Below are 8,816 nucleotides of genomic sequence, written 5' to 3'. Positions count from 1 at the left end.
CTGTCATTTACATTTTGCATGCACATTAATTTACTTTTTCTGCTCAGACCCAGTTTCTCATTTGTCATTGTTAGCTTGTCTACTGTAAGTGATATCTGTAATTTGTATGTAACCCCTTCTGATTTACAGCAGCATGGAATCAGTGGTGCTATATAAATAATAATAATAATAAAATGAACACTTGAAATAGATCACTCTGTTTGTAATGACTCTATATACCGTAATATATGAGTTTAACTTTTTGTATGAAGAACTGAAATAGATTACGTTTTTGATGATATTCTAATTTTGTGAGAAGCACCTGTATATTAGCACTGGTAACTCTGGACACTCTTCTATATTGCTGTGATGTGTTTCATGGGATTATGGGACTATTTTGTGTAGTTATCAAAATATACAATGTGAAACTTCTCTAGTATCCTCTCTCTCTCTGAGGGCATTATTATGTCTTGCTGTGAGATATGTTCTTTTTTTAGATTCTGTATTAAAAGTTTTATGTTTTCATGTATTTCTCTCCCTATTGTAACTATATTTTGTTTGAGAGTGTTTTGACATCCTTCGATTACTGAAAGTGTCACTGATTTATAGCTATAATTCTTTACATTTGTTTGACACTGTTTACTATCTAAGTGCACAAAATGTCTTCCATCAGCATTGCAACATTCCAATAGCTACTTTAGAGCCATGCATATGTTAACTCCTTCCCAACATGTGATATCAAATGTAAGATGCAATGTACTGAGTAGGCACAGAAACTAAGCCAGGTCCATACAGCCAACCCCTGCCTCTAAGCAATGATTGAGGCTACGTCAATCTCTGACAGTGGCATTTTAAGTAGCACTGCCATCAAAGTTTTTATCCTATCAATAGATTGCAGTCATCACTATGCATTTTATCCGCATAGATCTGCATGCGTCATGCGTACATATATTTCACATGGTACGCATGTGTCATTTCGTGGTGTGCGGCAGGGTGCAGCGAACACAGCATGTTGCAAATATGCGCAGGTATGCACATGCGGATGAGTGCATCAAATGGAAACGCATTAGTACGCAAGTTCGATACGCATGCGTACTTCAGAATGAGCAGGTCCAGGAAATTGTTTCAACCACCCCCAAAACAAAGCTGTATATATAATAGTAAGTGTGGAAACTGCAAAGCCATTACTTTCAAGACTCTGGATCTGACAACAACACTGGCTATGTAACCTTTGAAAATGTCTGTCTCTCTCACTGCAGTCAGTACTTTGTACAAATTTTTTTTCTGTTCATTTCACATTGGTTGTCTCTAGGTGCTGGCGTCTCTCCTGGTGCTGCCGTCTGTCCTGGTGCTGCTGTCTCTCCTGGTGCTGGTGTCTGTCCTGGTGCTGCCGTCCTGGTGAGGACAACACTGTCTATGTAAGTATAGAAGCTTTGAAAATGTCTGTCTCTCTTAATATTTTTTCTGTTTCTTTTAGACTGGTTGTCTCCTGGTGCTGCCGTCTTTCCTGGTGCTTCCAGGATTGGATTAAGGTGCTTGGTGATAGACAGAAGAGTGAGTTCAACCATGTGAACACACTTATACAGGATGTCAACAAACGCCTTGACCGCCTGGAAGCTGACCTTGAGAGACCTGTGCGACATTTTTTTCTGCAATAGAGCGGGAAGTGTCGGAAAACCTTACGCCTCAATTCCAGCTCAACATCATGCAGCCCTGCCAGGCTGCTTACAGCCACGCATTGCAGCAGCAGCAGTCCCAAAGCTACAATCCACAGGCCGTAGGATATTACCAGCAGCCGAACATATACTTTACAACTCCCACAGCACCGAACTATCCTCCACCACCACCGCCTCCAGTTCACAGATCCACCATGCTGCCAACTTCATCATCCCTGCAGCCAGCAGCATCCACCATGCTCCCAAGTTCATCATCCCTGCAGCCAGTAGCATCCACCACACTCCCAAGTTCAGCACCCCTGCAGGCAGCAGCATCCACCACAATCCCAAGTTCAGCACCCCTGCAACCAGCAGCATCCACCACACGCTCCCAAGTTCAGCACCCCTGCAGCCAGCAGCATCCACCACGCTGCCCAGTCCAGCACCACACCAGAAGACTGCTACAGAGGCCACCACTCCCACTCGGCCAAGAAAACAAAGGGCAAAAAAACAGATTCCCACCAGGACGAAGTTCGGGAGGCAAAAAACCCTGCCAAATTGGACTCATCACCTCCACCCTCACCTAGCAATGTGTCTCTGTTGTCAAATGTGTCACTACCTTCCCTTGTGTCTGTCCCTTCCAGTTTGTCTAACCATTCCCTTGATTCCAGCCATGATCCAATCCTTCAATTTGTTGCCCCTTCCCCTGTAACCCCTGCCTCATCAACTACCACCCAATCCTCACAGCTCCACAACCCCAAGGTCCACCCCATCTCACCCTCAGTTAGACCCTGACCATAAACCCAATTTTTTTTTGTTAAATATAATTTTTATTTTCTTTGCACGATATCTGTGTTTTCTTTGTCTTTTTAAGTGCCGCCGCCGAAAACACACATGTGTGTATTGTATTGTTGAGGGAACTTGTAACAGGTGTTTTACTACAGGTATTTTATTTAATTCTGCAAACATTACAGGTGCATATTAACACTACAGGCACATTTTAACACTACAGGTACATTTTAATATTACAGGTACATCTTAACATTACAGGTACATTTTACTTAGCGGCTTAAACTATTTCGTCTTGCCATGCCACACGTCCATTATCAGAAACAAAGTATGCAGCAACTTATCTCTCATCTGGACAACTTCCACTGTAATTTTCAGAGCGTGATCTTGGTAATTGTCATGCCTGTCATGCTGCTTGTGCTGCATGATCCCCACTGTCATGCCTGTCATGCCGCATTGTTCCCAGTGGCGGGTCCCTGTGGGCGCTCCAGGGGTTCCTCTCGTGTGTGCACGCGCACCTCACAGTTATGCCTGTTGTGTCTGTTATGCTGCATGACTCCTGGAGCAGTGTGTACGCTCCCCTCATCCCCTGGCTGCATGCCGTGGCTGTTTGCATGTGTGCCTTTACGGTTGCTCACCGTTGCTGGTGCACACGCGCATCTCCTGGGCTGGATCCTCTTGCTGGACACTTGTGCTCTGCACCCAAGTGTGCGCTCGCCTCCATACTGCCTGCAACGGATCCTCTCTATTGTCCTGGAGGACTCGACCATGTGATCCTCTCTATGGTCCTGGAGGACCCGACCGTGTGATCCTCTCTATGGTCCTGGAGGACCCGACCATGTGATCCTCTCTATGGTACTGAAGGACCCGACCATGTGATCCTCTCTATGGTCCTGGAGGACCTGACCATGTGATCCTCTCTATGGACCTGGAGGACATGACCATGTGATTCTCTCTATGGCCCTAGAGAACATGACCATGTGATCCTCTCTATGGTCCTAGAGGACCTGATCCAGCAATCCTCTCTAGGCTTCTGGAGAACCTGACCTAGAAGTCCTCTCTATGATCCAGGAGGACCCGACCCAGAAGTCCTCCCCATGGTCCTCATCCGGAAGTCCAGGTGCTAATGCCCTATATCAGATCGCCCCTTCCTATGCTCGGGGCCTGATTATCGTGTTTGCTTCCCTGCTAGGGCTGCATGGTCCTTGCTCGGTCGCTCCCTGTATTCAGTTCCCCTGCACCCTGCCCTGTTGTGCTTCTCTGCACACGCTCTGTGCTTGTAGAATCATAGAATCATAGAATCGTAGAGTTGGAAGGGACCTCCTGGGCCATCTGGTCCAACCCCCTGCTCAAAGCAGGATTCGCTAAATCATCCCAGTCAGATGTCTGTCCAGCCTCTGTTTGAAGACTTCCATTGAAGGAGAACTCACCACTTCTCGTGGCAGCCTGTTCCACTCATTGATCACTCTAACTGTCAAAAAGTTTTTTCTAATATCTAATCTGTGTCTCCTCCCATTCAGTTTCATCCCATTGCTTCTAGTCTTTCCTTGTGCAAATGAGAATAAAGTTGATCCTTCTACAATGTGACAGCCCTTTAGATATTTGTAGACAGCTATTAAGTCTCCTCTCAGTCTTCTCTTTTGCAAACTAAACATTCCCAAATCCTGCAACCTTTCCTCATAAGACAGGGTTTGCAGACCGGTCACCATTCTGGTCGCTCTTTTCTGAACTTGCTCCAGTTTGTTGATGTCTTTTTTAAAATGTGGTGCCCAAAACTGGACACAATATTCCAGATGAGGTCTGACCAAAGAGGAGTAGAGGGAAATAATGACTTCACGTGATCTAGACTGTATGCTTCTGTTAATACATCCTAGAATTGCATTTGCCTTTTTTGCTGCTGCATCACACTGTTGACTCATATTCAGTCTGTGATCTATTAGTATACCCAAGTCTTTTTCACATGTGCTGTCACTTAGCCCTATTCCTCCCATTCTATATATGTTTTTTCCATTTTTATTGCCCAGATGTAGTACTTTGCATTTCTCCCTGTTAAAAACCATTCTGTTAGTTGCTGCCCACTTCTCCAGTTTATTTAAATCTTTTTGAATCCTCTCTCTCTCTTCTCTAGTATTAGCTATCCCTCCTAGCTTTGTGTCATCAGCAAATTTAATCAGTTTACCCTCAATTCCTTCATCTAAATCGTTGATAAAGATGTTGAACAATACAGGGCCCAGGACAGAGCCCTGTGGTACCCCACTTGAGACATTCTTCCAACTGGATGTGCAGCCATTTACGACCACTCTTTGGGTCCGATCACTAAGCCAGTTATGAATCCACCTAACAGTTGCCTTGTCCATTCCATACTTAATCATTTTTTCAATAAGGATTGTATGAGAGACTTTGTCAAATGCTTTGCTGAAGTCAAGATATACTATATCTACAGCATTTCCTTGATCCACCCAATCAGTGATACCGTCATAGAAGGAAATTAAGTTAGTCTGACATGACTTATTAGTTACAAACCCATGCTGACTCTGTTTAATCACTTCATTCTTATCCAGGTATTGACATACATGTTGTTTAATAATTTGTTCAAAGATCTTTCCTGGTATAGAAGTCAGACTCACCGGCCTATAGTTACCTGGGTCCACCTTCTTCCCCTTTTTGAAGATAGGAACAACATTTGCTCTTCTCCAGTCTTCTGGCACTTCTCCTGTTCTCCAAGAATTTTCAAAGATTATAGAGAGGGGTTCAAAAATTTCTTCTGCTATCTCCTTCAGTACTCTGGGGTGTAATTCATCTGGACCTGGAGACTTGAATTCATTTAGGCTAGCTAAGTGTTTCCTCACTATCTTTCTGTTTATAGATATCCTGGATTCTTCTATTCCCTTAATAGGACAGTGAATAACAGTTGATGTTACATTTCCTTTCTGAGAGAAAACAGATGCAAAATAGGAATTTAAAAGTTCAGCCTTCTCAACATCCTGTCTTACCATTTCATCATTTTCATCCTGTAAAAATCCTATAGCATCTTTGACTTTTCTTTTACTTTTGACATATCCCCAAAATCCTTTATTATTGCTTTTGACATCTCTTGCAAGCCTCAATTCATTTTCAGCTTTAGTTAATCTGATTTGTGCCCTGCAGGTTCTGCAGACAGCATTATATTCTTCTTTAGATATGCCTCCCTCTTTCCATTTTATAAACATTTTTTTCTTCCTTTTTAGCATGTGCTTAAGTTCTGTGTTCATCCATCCTGGTTTCCTTAACTGCTTCCTATTCTTCCCTCTTTTCGGAATTGTTAACAACTGTGCTTTGAGAATTTCATTTTTCAAGATTTCCCATCCTTCCTGGACATTTTTGTCTTTAAGGATATCCAGCCATTGGATCCCTCCAATTCTCTTTCTGAATCCCTTAAAATCTGCCTTTCTGAAATCTAACCTTGATGTCTGAGTCTTCACAGGTCTTCCGCCTCTAGTTATCCAAAATTCTAAAATAGCATGGTCGCTACCTCCTAGGGTCCCAGCCACTTTTACCTCCTCAACCATTTCCTCCCTGTTTATAAGGATTAGATCCAAGGTAGCAGTTCCCCTTGTTTTCTCCCTTACCTTTTGGAAGATAAAGTTGTCAGCAAGAGAGGATAAGAATTTCCTTGACCTGTTAGTTTTGCCTGAGAGAGATTCCCAACAAATGTCTGGATAGTTGAAATCTCCCATGACAACTATGTCATATTTTTTGGAGAACTTGGCCATTTGATGCATAAAGAGTTCATCCATAGCTTCAGCTTGCACAGGCGGCCTGTAGTAAATGCCTACAATGGTGTCCTTTCCATTGTTCTGTCCTTGTATTCTTACCCAAACAGTTTCCACAGAACTCCCAGTCTCTGAAGCTTCAATCTCTGTGCAGATATACGCGTTTCTAACATACAATGCGACACCCCCTCCTCGTTTATCAAGTCTGTTTCTTGCAAATAAGTTGTATCCTTCTAGTCTTGTATTCCAATCATGTGTATTGTCCCACCAAGTTTCAGTGATTCCAATGACATCATATTTCTTTTCCTGTGTTAGTAGTTCCAATTCTCCTTGTTTGTTGCCCATGCTTTGTGCATTAGTATAGAAACATTTTAGTTTGTGATTGGTTTCTCTTTCTCCAATATTTTTATTAATTAGATTCTTTCGTCTTTGTTCTTCCTTTCCACTTCTAATAGCAGAGTTCTCAATAGCATTTGTCAGGTGTATGGCTTTTTCTGGTCTTTTGCTTCCCTTCCCATGTTGTTCTAGTTTAAAGCTCTCCTTACAAGTGTAGCAAGGTGACTTCCAAATACATGTTTTCCAGTCTTCGTAAGGTGCACCCCATCTCTAGCAAGTAGTCCATCGTATAAGTAGTTCACTCCGTGATCCAGAAATCCAAATCGTTGCTGACGGCACCATCGACGTAGCCAGTTATTCACCTGCAGAATCTTATTCCACCTCCTTGTTCCATGGCCATCCACTGGGAGGATGGAAGAGAAGACCACCTGCGCTCCCAGTTCTTTCACTTTCTTGCCTAAGTCTTCAAAGTCTCTGCAGATGGTTTCCAGGTCGTTTCTTGCAGTGTCATTTGTCCCCACATGTAGTAGCAGGAATGGGTAGTCATCTGTAGGTCTGAAGAGTCCTGATATCCTGTCAGACACATCTTTAATTTTTGCACCTGGAAGACAACACATTTCTCTTGAAGTTATATCCGGTCTGCAGATAGCGGCCTCAGTTCCTCTCAACAGGGAATCCCCCATGACCACCACTCTCCGTTTCTTCTTCACAACATTTTTCTTTCTCCATCCAGGAGGACTCTGAAGGCGTACAAGGTTGCTGCTTGTTGGCAAAGTCTTATCCTGATGTATTTCTTCATTGTTTTCCTGCGTGAGAGCCTGGTACTGGTTTCTGAGCAGTATGGGTGCTGACTGCCTCCTGATCCTCCTGCTTCTCTGGGTCACATGTCTCCATTCCTCTGTTTCTTCAGGTGCACTTCGAATTTCTTCTCTTTCTGTAACATGAAGAGATAATTCTGCTCTGTCCAAGAACTCTTCACCTTCCTTAATGATCTTCAACGTAGCTAACCTCTCTTCGAGATTTTGCAACTTTTCCTCCAACAGGGACACAAGCTTGCATTTGTGGCATGTGAAGTTTGGCTTTTCCACTGGTAAGTCTGTGAACATGTAGCAAGAAATGCAGCTCACCAAATGGCTCCTGGCCTCTTCCATCTTGAGATTTCTTAAAAACGATGAAAGATGAGCCCAGATTTGCGCGCCGATAGGCGCGCGGTTTTTCCGATTTCCTCTTTTCAGCTGCAACGGCCAAAACCCAGTGATCGTTGAGCTCGCGGAGACTCTTCACTTATCCCAGAAGGCACTGGGAATATGCAAATGATCTCCTCAAGACTCTTCCCCTGGTTTTCCGATTTCCTCTTTTCAGCTGCAACGGCCAAAACCCAGTGATCGTTGAGCTCGCGGAGACTCTTCACTTATCCCAGAAGGCACTGGGAATATGCAAATGATCTCCTCAAGACTCTTCCCCTGGTTTTCCGATTTCCTCTTTTCAGCTGCAACGGCCAAAACCCAGTGATCGTTGAGCTCGCGGAGACTCTTCACTTATCCCAGAAGGCACTGGGAATATGCAAATGATCTCCTCAAGACTCTTCCCCTGGTTCCCCTGTCTATTGTCCTGTGCCATGTCTTGTGCTGTCTTTTGTGCCATGTCTTCTCTTTGCTATTCTTAGTCTTGTTGTATTCTCTATGTTCTCTGTCTTTGCCCGCCTCTGGGCCCTAGCATATGTTCCGCTTCTTTCCCTTGTACCCGGCTCTGTGCTTTAGCCTACGTTCCACTCTCTAGTTTTTCCGCTTTCTGGCCTTGTACTTTGTGCTCCTAGCGCTCTTCCTGACTAGTTTCGTTTTTGGTGCGCACTTGCACATTCTCCTTTCGTACCAGGCTTCGCCGTGCCATCTTGCACGCGTCTTAGTTCTGTACCTTTGCCTAGCCCTGCCTTGTGGCTGCGTGCCTCTTGCACGTGCCTGGTCGTACCCGTGCCCGCTTGTCTGTGCCTCAGCTGTGCTGTCTCAGTCATGCCCTCCTGTCTGTGCCTCAGTTGGTACCGCCTACCGGTGCCCCAGTCATGTTTTCCGTGCTCCCTTGCACCCGCGCTGTTTCTCGCACTGTGCGTTTTCATACTTAAATTTAGCACAAGTCTTTTGCTATCTTTGCTCTGCCCTGAACCTTGTCTCTCTGTCTTGTTCTGAGTTCTATGACCTGTCTTTAACCCTTATGTCTTTTCTGAACCCGGCTCTGGGCTCTAGCATATGCTCCGCTTCTCTTTTCTGTACCCGGCTCTGTGCTACTGCCTACGTTCCGCTCTCTGTCT

General features: G+C 44.4%; 1 long non-coding RNA gene across 1 annotated transcript; it reads left to right on the top strand.

The window, feature by feature from the left end:
* Nucleotides 1-491: 491 nt before the first annotated feature.
* LOC141100975 (uncharacterized) lies at nt 492-2,483 on the top strand. Its single transcript, XR_012234835.1, has 2 exons — nt 492-1,377; nt 1,457-2,483. It is a non-coding gene; the product is annotated as an uncharacterized lncRNA (long non-coding RNA).
* The last annotated feature ends 6,333 nt before the right edge of the window (nt 2,484-8,816 follow it).

Source organism: Dendrobates tinctorius, unplaced genomic scaffold (genome assembly GCF_039654945.1).
Source record: "Dendrobates tinctorius isolate UK_male_01 unplaced genomic scaffold, ASM3965494v1 ptg000112l, whole genome shotgun sequence".
Lineage (NCBI taxonomy): Eukaryota > Metazoa > Chordata > Amphibia > Anura > Dendrobatidae > Dendrobates > Dendrobates tinctorius.
This window is presented reverse-complemented; position numbering and strand designations above follow the sequence as displayed.